Raw genomic sequence first — 15,141 nt, 5'->3', positions numbered from 1 at the left:
GCCCGGACGCCGCGCCTTTGCACCTGCAGTACTTCCCCTCCCCAGCGGTCGGTCCTCCCGGGACCCGGCCGCCCTCCTCCGGTTGGCCGCCACCACCCTCCGGCGCTTCTGCAGCCCGGGCGGGCGCGGCGGGCGGCGCGGGGTGGGGCACGCGGACCTCCCAGTCTAGGCCCTCGGCAGAGCTGGCCTCGGTGTCCCCACTTCCTGCCACTCCCTGCGGGCCGAGCGGCCTGGGACGGCCCCGGCGCCCCCGGGAGTCCTGAGCTCCGGGCCCGACTGACCCCCCTCTCCTGGCAGCCGCTCGCTCGCTCATTCCGAGGCAGGACAATGGGGTACATCGCGCGTTTGCGTACCGAGTCAGCCTGGCCGGCTAGGAGGGGATACCCGCGAGCAGGGGCCGAGGGCCAGCCGGGAGGCACCCTCGCGGGGGTGACGGCCGAGCGCCCTACCCAGGCGGACCCCGGGCCCCTACCATCGCGAGCCTCCCCCGCGCCGCTCTCGGCTCTTTCGCTTCGAAAACAAAGACTAATCCGATACCCCCGCCCTGCCTCCCAGAGGAGGGGAAACGGGCGCGTCGCGGAGGGTAACCGAGGAGGACAGCGTTCAGGAGGGGCTCGGACAGCCACCGAGGGGGCCGTGGCGCAACCGAGCCCTATAACCCAGCGCAGACACTTTGAAAAGTCACCCCGGGCTATTTTCCAGCCAAGGGGCAAGGCGTAAGAGTATTTTCCAGTTGCCAAACTGCCGGTTCTCTCTGCTGCTTTTTTTCCCCTCACCTGTTGTTCAGGCCAAGTTGAAATTCCAGGTTAGATTAATTCAGCTCCACCCATCGGGCCTGACTGCCAGGCTGGTCCCCGAAGCTTCCTTCCACCTACCTGGGTTGCTGGGGAGAAGGGTGGGTCTCTTAACACACACACACACACACACACACACACACACACACACACCCCACACACACCCAAACACGGGCAAGTCCTGGCAGAAACAACCACGGGCGGACTGGCCTGACCAGTTTGGGCGGTGCTCAAGGAACCAGGTATCTGGCAGGCGTCGCCACCGGGATGAAGCTAACAACTCAGCCAAAACTGGAAAAAGAGCATTCGGCCGGTTATTTAAAAGAAGAAGAAAAAAAAAGTAATTGATCTCAAGTAGCGCTGTCCAGAAAGCCCTAGGCAGTAGGAGAAGCCCGGGTTCCGTCTGGAACTTCCCTCCCCACAGGCCTGATTTTGACAGCCTGCTCCAGTGGCCAGGTTGTCAGCTGTGGGAGGGCGGTGAACATGGCTGCAATACCTACTTCCTACTCTGGCCTTTGAGAGTAGGAAAGAATTTCTGTTCAGGGAAGTAAGACTAGAACTGAGAAGAGATACCAATAGAGTGCAATTTTCAGTCAAACATGAGAACAGTTTGTGGACTTTTGTTTTTTATGTAATGAATGTTTAACGTTTTAAGTGTTTTAGTAAAAATTACGTATATTAAAGAAAACAGGCAATAGAAAATTAGAAGACAAAAATAACCCCAATACAACATTTAACCTTTTGCTATATTTCCTTCTAGCCTTTTCTATTGTGGATTATTTCCTTTTTTTAAATAATAACATGGCTGTACTCACACTGGTTATGCAGCTTGCTGTCCACTTTTTACTTAACATTATATTGCAAGTATTTCCCTATTTGATAGACAATCTCCAGATAGTGTGACAATGAAGAGGGTGGCTTAGGAGTCAGGGAACTGTGGGTTCCAGGCCTGGCTCTGCCACCTGGTAGCAGAGTGACCTTGGACAAGGTACTCATCATCTCCAAAGGAATCCAAGTAAAGTACTTAAAAAGTGCTTAATAAGTAACAATTATTGTTTAATCCACATTAAAAACCCTGTGAGGTACATACTATCTTTAAGCCCACTTTACAGATAAGGAAATAGATTAAGTAATTTGCCCAAGGTTACTCAGCTAGTGAACTGTAGACTCAGAATTTGAGCCTGGCATCTTTCCTCCTGTTTTCTGTCTTGGTGAATGGCACCAGCAATTTACTGTGCCAGTTTACTCTTCACCAGCTATCTATGAAAGGGTCATTTTACAAAATCCTCTGGCTTAGGTAACAAGATGGATGCTGGTGCCATTCACCAAGGCAGAGTACAGGAGGAAAGATGCCTGGGGACATCTGCGTGGAACTGAGTGTGGAGCTGAGGAGGTGAGGCTTGGGCTGTGGGCCCCAACAGGGAGCAGCTCGTGAGGCCTCAGGTGTGGAGGACCTCACTAGGAGTGGACATGGAGAGTGAGAAGAAAAGGCAGCCAGGCCAGAGCCCTGGCGAACACCAGCTCATGAGGAACAGCAGCTGACAAGGGGCCAGCAAAGGAGACAGAAGGAGCTGCCAGAGAGGTAGGAGGGAAAACCAGTCCCAGGTCTGAGATGTGCTGTCAGTCTCCCTCTGGAGCCTTGTATTTCAGCAGTCTTGTCATTCATTCCTTCTGCCCAAGGAAATCCCTTCCCACTTCAACCCCTTCCCAGTTACTCCTTCTACCCGCCAAGTTCCCATTTATCCTGCAAGTCTCAGCTTAAATGCCAGTTCTTCCATGAAACCTCTTCCAGCTCTTCAGACAGATTCCAGAGTCCCACACACTCTCCCTCCCCAGAAGTTTGACGCTGCCTCCCTAGGAAAATCTTATCAGTATCGTAATCATTTGCACATTTCCCTCCCAGTTACTATGAGCCCTATGGAGGGCTGGGACCCTGTCTTTTCACCTTTGTAACTCTAAAGCTAAGCACCCAATCAATACGTGTTCAATGCAGAAACGAGGTCAGTAGAGCCTGATAAATGAAATATCCCGGTTAACACCAAGCACCCACAGGCTTCCAGGGTTTATTCCTGCTTGCTTTCCTACCTGCACGAACCCTTCAGGGGCCCTCAAAATGAACTCCAAACTCCTCAGGCCCTGCCTTCCTAGGTCTGCAGCCTCCTGAGCTGCCGGGTTATTCCTACTGGACCAGCGCTCAGGGCAGGAGAACAGCTGGGACCGGCGTGGAGGTGGCGAGCGAGCCTCTCTATCTGAAAGCAGCCTGAAACCAGAGGCAGTGAGTGAGTGGTTCACTAAGTGTGGTCCCAGGTCCGCAGCGTCACCAACACCTGGGGAACTTGTTAGAAATGCAAGCTCTCGGACCCCACCCTAAACCTACTCAAGCAGAAACTCTGGGGGTGGGGCCCAGCGTTCTGTTTTAACAAGCCCTTCAGGCGTTGCACCCTCGAGTTTGAGAAGCGGGCGAGAAGCAAGTTCAGCACCTAGGCGCCGGCCAAGATCAAGCCGGAGGCGCTTAGAGGAGGCAGACCCCGGGAGGCTTCTTTTATAAATCGGCTTGGCGGGCCCCACCCCCAGCGGCCGAGGGCAGAACCTTTTAGGCAGTTGCTCCGGTGAGGTTAGGACCTGGCTGCGCTGCTGCCCCAAGGACTAGAAAGGGAAATCCCGTCTCGAGAAGGAAGAGCCCGAGGGACTGCAGGCGCTACAGAATTGGCAGGGGGCGTTTCGCTGGATGGGGACGGAGGTGGGGCTGGGGAATAAGTAGGGCTTCCATTGATGAACTGAAGTTAATTCCGTACTGGGCAAAGGACACAAGAAGTGTAACTGGATGTGCGCGCGTGTGGTTCTTCAGGAAGCCACTGCGTGGGGCCGCCACTGCTGGGTGTTTGCCCAACCTGCAAATGATTGAACGTGACTGACCTCCTCTGAGGCACTTGGCTTCACTCCTTCCCTTTAGCTAATAAGCAATTTGTCCTAGTTGAAGAATGAGCTTTGTATTACGGGACCTTTTGCAGAAATGTAAATATACTCCAATGTCCACACCTGAGCTTCGTTTTAAAGACTGAAGGCATTGGGACGTTCATTTGATTTTTGTTGTGTTCTTCTTTGGTCATGCGTTGGTTAAAAATATCATCACCTTACATCTGCATAGAGCTTTCCCTTTGCAAAGCACTTCCACACCCTTTCCAGTTCTGTCCGCAGAGTGGCTCGTACACCAAATGTGCAAATGTTACTTTCCATTTCTTTCTATGACATAATTATTATTGTTATTATAACCGTTTTACAGATAAGGGAACTGGGACTCAGAGGAGTAATTTTTCCAAGGTCATTCACTACTAAGTGTCAGAATCAGGCCTTCAGTCCAGGACCTCTGAAATTAGCCTACCAGTGCCAGGGCTGTTCTGGGGGAAGAAACTGGCATTTTGCTTTTGGTGAAAGGGAGATTCGTTAGTGCATTGCTTTTGGACATACCCTGGTTAGTGCGACACGTGTAGGGTATCTAGATTATGCTTTTGGATAACTCAACAAATGCTTTCATGTTTCATAGCTATTTCTGTGACTTCAGTTTGAATTTAGGTTCAATAAAATAGGTACATAACTTACAAGGAGCATGCAAGTGTCCCCTTCATAATGGGAAAGAGATTGAATAACCTGGAAATCTTCCAACCTAAGGGGGCCGGGCAGGAGGATGGGAGCTTTGATTGACTCGGAGACTCAAGATGCTAAATACCCAACAGGAATAAAGGCCTTGGTGCCCCCAAACCTTGATTTGACTGGGTGTATCAGTCAGGATCAGTTAAGTTGTGCTAGAGTAAGAAGCAATCCCCAGGTCTCAGTGGTTTGACAAAACTTTATTTCTCCATCATGAAATATGTCTCCTGGGGACCAACAGGAGCTCTGTTTTCCATAGCCACTTAAGGACTCAGGCTGCTGCAACTAGACATGTTGCCTCCTCAACCCTGAAGGCAGGAAATGAGGGTGGGGCCAATAGAGCACTAACTCTTAAAGCATTTACCTGGAAGTAACACACATCACTTTTGTTCTGACTTCATTGGCCAAAGCAAGTCATAAGGGAGCAGGGGAATGCCATAGGTGCAATGCTCCCATGTGCCTGGAAGGAGAAGCAAAAATATTTGGTTAACAGCACTAATAATTAATACACAGGGAATAGTATGTGTGCATATGTGTGAGGCGGATGTGTGTGTGTGTGTGTGTGTGTGTGTATTTGAGGCATGTGTTAATGCAATCAATTCTGCCCATTTCAAGAGCATTTCTCCCTCCTGGGGACATATATTTGAGATTTCCACTCTAATGGGTGTCATTCCTCCCACTATGCATGTTCAGAGATTTAGATTAGTAGGAAGAAACCTGAGTTGAGGGAAGCATGGTGGGAGAGGAGAGTGACAGTGGAGCAAACTCAGTAGAAATTAATGTGTAAATTAAAAAAGAATCCAGAAAAGGAAGGGACTCGTTATATATGTCACTAGGGGCCTGCCTAGTAAAGAAACTACTAAAACAGCATAGCTGTGGCAGAAGCATTTCCTGCCTTCTTGCCATTCACTCCCACTCATCCTTCCTGGCTAAACCCAGGTGACACCCCGGGAAGCCTTTGATGATCTCTCGAGACTGGGCCCACCAATCATATCATAAGAATGAGTCAGTCTGTCCCATCCACTGTGTAGTGGATGGGGACCATATCTTGTCCAGTGCCAGCTTCAGTCTGGAGTCTTGGAACAGAGGCAGAGAAACCAGTTGGAAGGCTGTTGCAGGAACCCAGGTGGGAAAAAAATGATGGCCTCCTTTAGGGCAGTGGTGGTGGGGATAAAGAAAAGTACATATTGGAGAGATTTAGGGAATCAAATAACAGGAAGGGGCTGACTGGATGAGGGGTGGGGAGGAGATTTCTGGAAGAGCAGCAGGGTGGATGGTAGCACCAGGGGCCTAGAGGAGGAGCAGTTTGCTAAACGAGGTCGGCAAGGACATGTTCCATTTGAGGCGCCTGTGGGACCGGCCCACAGAGAGACCCAGGAAGCAGCGCATAGAAGGGCCTGGGGTTCAGGGGGGGAAAGTGGCTGCACTCAGATCCTAGATCTACCTCTTGGTTAAATTTCAACATCAAATCCTCAAACGAGGTCATCATTTTTAAAAGGAACTTTTAAAAAAAAAAAGAAAGAAAAAAAGTGGGGAGTTAGGGGGAGGAAGCCACAGAAAATACGTGAAAATAAAAATTGTGAAATTCCTGAACTACAAATCCTGAGAATCCAGTTAGAGGAGTGCAAAGGCTTCATGGAAAGAGCTGAGCCTCCCTAAAAGATTGGTTCAACTTCAACCAGTTTGTCTCAATAACCTGTTTCCGTATGTTGTTTCCATCCCATCTCCTGCTGAGCAGGGGCCTACTTGTCCCACCTGACACCTGAACTTGATATCAACCCCTATCATCCTTGAGGCTCCCCTTCCCCGTATCCTTTTATGGGTGAGGGTCAAGTCCCATTTGCAGGAACAGTGCAGTGCAGGGGCACAAATCTTCAGAACCCCTACCAGAGACCCCTTTCTTCCCACTCAGCCATTGTGATACATAGGTGCCCTAAAGATTGAGAAGCTCTGCTTTAGAAGTCTACAGGGGCTAGGGATAGGAAGGCTAGAGATAAAAAGGACACAGGTGTCCCCCATGGACCTGGGAGAGAGGTTCTTGGAAATACCTGCACTAATGGATCCAGTCATTCAAGGTCACTCTAGCCTCGTTCCTGGAGAGGTATTCTGTGTTCCCAACATTGTACTATTTATCTGCTAAACCAGGGAGGGGATTATCAGGTTATGTCTCAGTCTACTCGCCAATTTCTAGGATGGTCCTAATGGTGGCATGACTAGGCCGTTACCCACATCCACCTGATATTCAGCCATCTCAAACCACAGTAAAACTTGAATTTGAACATTGAGGCTTCGGGAAACAATCTAATTATTTATAGTGAATCAAAAGCCTGTAAGACAGAAAATGGGTGTTCAGGCAGAAAGAGGCCACAGTGAACAAAAAGATTGGCCTTTCAAACGGGGATATAGGGATTTCCCTGGTGGCACAGTGGTTAAGAACCCGCCTGCCAATGCAGGGGACACAGGTTCGAGCCCTGGTCCAGGAAGATCCCACATGCCGCGGAGCAACTAATCCTGTGTGCCACAACTACTGAGCCTGCGCACTAGGGCCTGTGAACCACAGCTACTGAAGCCCACGCGCCTAGAGCCCATGCTCTGCAACAAAAGAAGCCACTGCAACGAGAAACCCACGCACCGCAATGAAGAGTAGCCCCCACTCGCCGCAACTAGAGAAAGCCTGCGCATAGCAACGAAGACCCAACGCAGCCAAAAATAAATAAATAAATTTATAAAAAAAACAAAACAAAACAAAAAACAGGGATGTGTGTGGGCTAAGGGCACCTGAGTGAAGCAGTGGTGAGCACTCGACAGGGCCTGCCCAGGTCCACAGGCCGAAGAGGAGCCTCACAGCTGCTGGAAAAAGAAGGAAGAAGAACAATGAAGCACAGGAAGTCTAGAAGCACCCCCCGCACACACACACACGCTGAGAGACCTGGAGAAGAGCTCAGGTTTACAAGCACATGCTGATCTCTGTAGAAAAGTCAGTGAGTAGGGTTTTTTGAAAATATCTCTGGGGCCTCTTGGCTGCGAGAGCCCTCTTTGGAGGAAGGCAGGTAAATTCCTTCATGTGGTATGCCAGAGGTGCCAGGTCTATCTACTGTTGTCTGTGGGCACTCCTGGGACGTGGGTTCCAACATCAACACTGAAAGAAAACCTCAGGATTAAGGTTGCCAGATTTAGCAAATAAAAATACAGAGCATCCAGTTAAATTCAAAAGTCAGAGAAACGACAAATAATATTTGAGTATCCATATGTCCCATATATTACACGCCAGAGCAACCCTACTCAGGATTAGAGTTTGTACCCAAGGCATGGGACCAGGGCGGTGGGCGGAGTGGGTGCAGGGGTTGACCTGAGAGGAAGTTTCTACCTGAGGCCCAGTAGTACCATCCTAAGACCCACCCTGTTTTTGAATACAGAGTGGAAATGTGCTTTTGTTAGTTTGAGGGTGGGCAGTCTTTTGTGAGAGACTATGTCATCTAGTTTGCTTTTTAAACATTTTTCCCTACAAAGGTGGGAACTACCAACATGTTTTTTTACATGTATCGAGTGGGGTAGTTCAAGGAACGTATACAATAAAAGTATCATAGTTTTGATAATTCCAAGTCTGGTTCCTATAGGAGATGGACTGTTTCTTAGTTCAGACCATTAAAATCCTGCTTAACCAGAAAAAGTTTTCTTACTTAAGCAGGCATTTATTCATTGAGACCTGTAGAAGAAAAATGGTAACTATTTACCTAATCAAGCAATCAAAAAGTATTTCTAAGCATAAAATCATTAAATCCTTCTGCATGTCAACAACCCAAATTAAATTATAAATTCAGGGAAAATATTTACAAAGCAAATGAAAAGTGTTATGTAAGGGCTTCCCTGGTGGCACAGTGGTTGGGAGTCCGCCTGCTGATGCAGGGGACACGGGTTCGTGCCTCGGTCCGGGAGGATCCCGCATGCCGCGGAGCGGCTGGGCCCGTGAGCCATGGACGCTGAGCCTGCACATCCGGAGCCTGTGCTCCGCAACGGGAGAGGCCGGAACAGTGAGAGGCCCGCGTACCGCAAAAAAAAAAAAAAAAAAGTTTCTGTTCTTAAAATAGTGCTTTTGAAAAATATTCGGTAATATTGGAAAATATTTACCATATGAATTCAAAAGAAAAGAATCAGTATATATTGTATTATCAAGAATTTGTAAGTCAGTATGCACAAAGATTGGAAGGGAATACATAAAGATACTAATAATGGGTCTGTGGATGATTTTTGTTCTTTATACCTTTCTTCTAAAATTTCTACAATAAATGGATATAATTCTTATAATTGAGAAATAGAAAAGTATTTTTGAAAACAGGCAAGTGGAACATTTATGCCTTAAAGCGGGTCCTCGAGAGAGCAGGAAGCAAGTAATAATGATTAACAGAATGGTTTTGACTTTGCACACTGGAGCCACCCTAAAGAACTTAAAGAAGCCATTCCTGGGCCCCACCCTCGGAGATTCACGCTGAGCAGGGGCCAGGGCATTATGCCCTTGGCAATATCTAGTCACTCTTGGGTGGGGGTATAATGTGCAGCTAGGCTGGGATGTGTTTGCACGAGCCATCACAAGTTTCCCCAGGAGCCTAGGCCATTGTGGTCTGGCAGAGGAGGAAATGCAGGACCTGATTTCAAGCCCCAAGTGGCCTCTCTAGCTGTGTGCTTTAGGTGAGTCATTTAACTGCACTTCAGTCTATCTGTAAAATGGCAATATGTAATGCAAGATTTGGGGTGTGGCTTCAAGGAGAGGATGAATGAGAAAGCGCTGTGTGAAATAGAAAGCATATAGAACGTGCTGGGGTTTTTTGCGGTACGCAGGCCTCTCACTGTTGTGGCCTCTCCGGTTGCGGAGCACAGGCTCCGGACGCGCAGGCTCAGCGGCCATGGCTCACGGGCCCAGCCGCTCTGCAGCAGGTGGGATCTTCCCGGACCGGGGCACGAACCTGTGTCCCCTGCATCGGCAGGCGGGACCTTCCCGGACCGGGGCACGAACCTGTGTCCCCTGCATCGGCAGGCGGACTCTCAACCACTGCGCCACCAGGGAAGCCTTGAATGTGCTGTTTTTGAGAACCTGGAAACTTAGATGATAGCAACTGTCTTTGATCAATGAAATATCCTTGGCAACTTGGGAACCCATGCAAATAAACAGGTTTGTTTCTAAGCTGTGTCAGTCTTGTAATTTGATTTGATTCGGAGATCCTGTAGGCAGGTGCTGTCAAATGTAGATGCCTGGGGCAGTCCTAGCCTGAGGGCTCATGGGCAGTGGACAGCAGCCAATAGATCTGAGTTGGTTCAGACCACTCGGTCATCTTGCTTTGAAAGGTGTCTGGCCTCTGGAAGCCAAAACTTTGTTCTCATGAAAATGTGCCTTTGCATGCTACACAAACACCCCAGAATGTCTACTTCTTCTTTTTTAAAAAAAAATAAAAACAACAACAAAAATATTTATTTATTTGGCTGCGCTGGGTCTTAGTTGTGGCACATGGGATCTAGTTCCCTGACCAGGGATCGAACTCAGGCCCCCTGCATTGAGAGTGTGGAGTCTTAACCACTGGACCACCAGGGAAGTCCCCAGAGTGTCTACTTCTAAATAAATGTTCTTATCTAAATCATCTCCTTGGGAGATTATGTGGCCATTGCTTAAAATGTCTTAGTAATTCCTCTTTTGAGATTGCCTTTTTCTAAGCTACATTATTTTCTGAGTATTTTCGATCGGTGAATTCTTTCTCCATCCTTTGAAGAGAAGCTTAATTTTAGAAAGCAGCCAGAAATATCTTTCAGAACCAAACCTGACAAGTTAGATGGTATTCAAGCCTAGGTTAGACGTTTTATTTTTTAAGCGAAGAGGTCCTTTGTAAGGTACACGTGTGTCTGTCTTGCTACCCAGTGTATTCCCAGCACCCTGCACGGCACCTGGGGCCTTGAATGGTGAACAGAACCTGGTTCTCTACTGGGACCCAGATACTGGCTCAAAAGGTAAGTCTGGAAAAGTTTTTGAACAAAGTAGCCTGTTTGGGAGTAATCATTTCTGGCTTGTATGTTGACCAGAAATCTGTCTCTTTCTTTTGGTAAGTATGCTGTGGGTACACCTTGCGCATTTGACTACGGAGAAAATGGTGCAGTTCCTTCCCCTTATTGGGGCTAATACTGGATTGAGTCTCCTAAGACAACACCAGTCAGCAACACTGGACAAATCCAGGCATTTCTGGAATTATTTTTCATGCCAACCCAATCCACAAAACATGCAAACACGGTATTGTCAACAAGGACAATACCCAAAACATAATTCACTTTTTCACACAAGAATTTCAAGACACTGACATTAATCCAAGTTAAGACTTGCAAATGAGCCAAGGTCCACAGCTCCAGGCACTAATGAATTTGAGGAGTACACAGTTAAGCAGCTCCTAGCCAGGACTGAGAGCATCCACCACATGTGAGTCAAAACTCCTGGGTTGATTCTGCTCAGCTGTTAACTAGCTGTGTGTCTGAGGCGCCGGGGCCGGGGGTGGGCGGGCGGCGGGGTTTCACACCTCTCCCCTTGTTCTTTATCCATACAGTGATCTCACACTCTTAAAGCCATCAGTCCTAAGAACAATGAAGGCGGACAGGAAGCAAGGAGAGCAGGTTGTTAACAGAAGGCATCCCGCTGGCGGCCGTGGAGGGAAAGCAAGGTGCTGCTGAAGGAGCGGAGACTCGGGGGGCAGCAGGAACCAGTCTCAGCTGAGACGAGATCCCTGCTCTGAAGGAAAAAGAAAGCCAAAGACAAGAGCTCAACTGCTCCTGGCAATGGAACCGTTTCCAAGAAGGGAACACAGAGGTCATCTGAGGTCAAGTTCAGGGCACGCAGCCAGCAGCCAGGCGGGAAGGAAGTTACAGCGAATGCCCGCCTGCTCTCCCAGCCCTTAGCCTTCTGAGCACAAGTCCCGCGCCAGCCCCTTTGCCAGGGAGCCCCGGGGACTTCAGAGGCTCCTTCCAGACCCCGGCCTTCTGGCTCTGGCCTCGCGGACGCAACCCGCGTGGAGGCGCCGCGGAGAAGCAGGTAGAGTCAGCGAGTCGTTATGAGCGCTGGGTCGGCGCCGGCCCGGCGTGTCTCGGCCGCTCCGAGCGCTCAACTGCAAACCTTCGAGCCTTCTTCGTCCACTGCCGCCCTCCTCTAGCGTCACGGCCTCCCCTGCCTTAGGCACACAGGACTTTTTCTTAGCTCCCTGCCTTTGCTCTTGGTGTTTACCCCAAAGCTCTGGAAATCCTGCTATCATTTAATGCCCAGCTCGAATGCCATGTGACCCATGAAGCTCCCGTAGGCGGAAGTAGCACCTGTTACCATGTGTCCTGCGTCACACTTAGGGTCATGTTGTCTCTCTCCATTTGGGACCACATTGTATCCATTCATAACCATCGCATCATGTCTCTTCCTTCCTTGGCCCGTGCTGCCCAGCTGCCTGCACGTCCTTGCCGTTCTGCCGCCATCACACCCCTCACCTCGTCCTTCAAGGCTCAGCTCAGAGACAGACTGTGAAGGACTTTCCCACTCTTACCACCGCTCCACCCACACAGACGTGCTGGCTCCAATTTTTGAGCAGCTACTTCTGTGCCCAGAAGTTTATCTCCAGTGTTTCTAATCCTTGGAACACCCTTGCAAAGTAGGTGCAGAGTTTATTTCACTTTCAGAGGTAAGAATAGAAGCTCAGAGAGGTTAAGGGTGCCCGAGCTGCACTGCTGGCTAGTGTGGCGCAGCCAGGATTGGAACCTAGGCTTGTCTTACACCAAACCCAAGCCTTCCATCCATTCCATGTGACTTCTTCATTCATAGGGCAAATATTTTGAACATAAGACTGTAAGGACCTTGAAGATTATCTTTGTTTTCAATGCAAGAAACCTAAGGTATCAAGACTTGCCCAAGGTGACACCGTTTCTCCCTACATGCTTTTATCATTCCTCATCTGTCAACTTCAGGTGGTCCCTACTACCAGGTAACATTCCCTGGGGTCCCCATTTGCAAGCCATCTGACACAACTGCCCTGTAGCAGGGCCCCAAATTAGGCAAGAGAGAATGTTGCAATACCCTCGGAGCCACAGCTGTACATAATGATAAAATCCCCAACGACAGTCACTTTGAGTTTCTTTCTTGCGTAAAAGAAGTCCGAGGAGGGCAAGCCACGGCTGCTAATGCAGTTTTACCAAGTCAAGCCCCGGGCTGCTGCTTTCTTCTGCAATTCCCTCCTCAAGGGGCACTCATGGTCCCCAGTGGCTCCAGGTTCACCCGGAGCAGGGGTGCTGCCAGCAGAATCCAAGGGCTCACTGCCCATCTTCTATTTCTGCCATTTACTCTACGGGTCACACAATCACATAATCTAGTCCAGAGGTAGATAAGCTGCTCAGAGCCTAGCTGGGAGCTGGCCTGGGACTTGGCAAGTATGTAGCATGTAGCTGCGAGCATAAGGGGTAAGGGTGTAGGGGACATTTCGTTGCTTAGTCCAAGGGGCCCTTCTTTTTCTTTTTTAAAAAAATTTATTTATTTATATTTATTTTTGGCTGTGTTGGGTCTTCGTTTCTGTGCGAGGGCTTTCTCTAGTTGTGGCAAGCGGGGGCCACTCTTCATCACGGTGCGCGGGCCTCTCACTATCGTGGCCTCTCTTGTTGCGGAGCACAGGCTCCAGATGCGCAGGCTCAGTAGTTGTGGCTCACGGGCCTAGTTGCTCCGCGGCATGTGGGATCTTCCCAGACCAGGGCTCGAACCCCTGTCCTCTGCATTGGCAGGCAGATTCTCAACCACTGCGCCACCAGGAAAGCCTCAAGGGGCCCTTCTTAAGCTCAGCCTACTTCTTTCCACTTGTTTAATATTTATCGAGCTCCTCACTCGTATGTGCCAGACACTGGAGAGACAAAGAGGAATAAGACTCATTCTGAGTCTAACAAAGAGACAAAGAAATAGATCATTTTAATGCTATGTGGCAAGTGCAACAATAAGATATATGCCAAAGGCACTCAACAGGAACACAATGACGGGCACCTGACCCAGCTATGGGGGCGAGGCAGTCAGCAAAGGCTTCTTGAAGAGGGTGCTTGCTGATGAAACAGATATGAGACATATTAGGAGGGCTGTTACTAGCCTCAGATGATTGCCTGGATATTGGGGATGAGTGAGAGGAGGAATCAGATGCTCCCGGTGGCTGCAGGAATGATAGGAGAACACTGAACGCTGGATCTTCTCGCAGATGCCCAGTGCTTTCTTGCCTCAGAGCAGGTGGTCACTTCCGCAGTGTTGCCTTTTCCATCGCTGCTCACAAAGATGTGAATTTGGGCCCTTCTCACTTTCAGGGTTTTAACCCAGGTACTCTCAGGAGGTGAAGTCCCCCTGACTCTGACCTAGTGAATCAAATATAGGAGCACGGTCTGCACCATGCAACCTCCAGGCCAGACCCAGCTGGAGCTTCCCAAGTGTCACCTGAGCCCGATGGTGACTAGTGGAAACTTTGGCTCTAGAAAATCCATCTGTAGTGAACATCTCCCACTGTGTGAAGGACCACTGTGTTGGCAGTAGAGCCCACCTCCCACAGTGAAGATGAACTCAGATACTGTTTTTCCCAGACTCCCTTGCAGCTCCTTGGCATGTCAAGGGCACATGGCCTAGATTCTAGGAGTCAGCTATCCCTACCAGAGTCAGGTCTCTGAGAACTTTCTGTGACAGCAACAGTTGCAGGGGGGTCACATTCTCACCACAACTGTGGTGGACCCTTTGGGGCCTTGCAGATGACGGGCCCTGGGGCTTCATCACGTTGCTTCTCATTGCAGTTTCGGACCATGATGGAGTCTTTGGCTGTCATCAGTCCAGCAGCGGGTGAGGCTAGGGTAAATGTGGGGACCAGGAGAGCACTGCTTGGTTCAGAAGACAGCAGGTTCAGAGGACGGTTGAGCTGGAACAGAGGGTTCTTTCACAGGGGCAGGGGAAGATGAGGCTGGAGGACCCCAAAAGCCCAGTTAAGGAACCTAGTCATCATCTTGCAAGAGGCACTGACATTTTTGAAAAATGAGCTTTTATTTGGGAATAATTTTGGATTTACAGAAAAGTTTCAAAAATGGCACGGAGAGTTTCCATATATCCCTCACCCAGTTTTCCCTAGTGCTAACATCTTAACATTATATGGTACATTTGTTAAAACTAAGAAGCTGACATCGGTACATTACTGTTACCCAAACTCCAGACTTGAGTTGGATTTCACTAGTTTTTCCACTAATATCTTTTTTCTATTCCAGGATCCAATCCAGGATACCACTCTGCGTGTAGACAGCAACCTTTTTAAAGGAGAATATTAACATTATTAAAGGTGTTTTAGGAGAACCACCTGATACCAATGGACAGGTTGGTCCAGGAACTGGGATAGGAAGGCACTTGTAAAGGCGTTCCAGAACCTTCGAACTTCCAAATACACCCCACTGCCCAGCATCTGAAGGGGCTCACCACCTTGAAGATGCAGGGCCTGCTCAGGGCCCCAGGGGGCCAAAGGTATATTTAGGATACACCTGGGAGCCAAAAAAAAGAAAAAGAAAAACTCCTTCCTCTGGAATTCTCTGGGGGTCCAGTGGTTAGGACTCTGCACTTTCACTGCCAAGGGCCCAGTTTCAATCCCTGGTTGGGGAACTAAGATCCTGCAAGCTGAGTGGTGTGGCAAAAAAAAAA

At 49.2% G+C, this 15,141-nt stretch overlaps 1 protein-coding gene across 2 annotated transcripts in view; it reads right to left on the bottom strand.

The window, feature by feature from the left end:
• The window catches only part of TET3 (tet methylcytosine dioxygenase 3), a 109,462-nt gene extending 108,588 nt beyond the window's left edge, over nt 1–874 (bottom strand). For both annotated transcript variants that reach the window (XM_024765645.1, XM_024765646.1), the window contains exon 1: nt 777–874. The gene's annotated coding sequence lies outside the window, so the exon portion shown is untranslated. The remainder of the gene's footprint in view (nt 1–776) is intronic.
• Between the last annotated feature and the right edge of the window lie 14,267 nt (nt 875–15,141).

The sequence above is a fragment of the Neophocaena asiaeorientalis genome, unplaced genomic scaffold (genome assembly GCF_003031525.2).
Source record: "Neophocaena asiaeorientalis asiaeorientalis breed wild unplaced genomic scaffold, Neophocaena_asiaeorientalis_V1.1 scaffold1090, whole genome shotgun sequence".
Classification (NCBI taxonomy): domain Eukaryota; kingdom Metazoa; phylum Chordata; class Mammalia; order Artiodactyla; family Phocoenidae; genus Neophocaena; species Neophocaena asiaeorientalis.
This window is presented reverse-complemented; position numbering and strand designations above follow the sequence as displayed.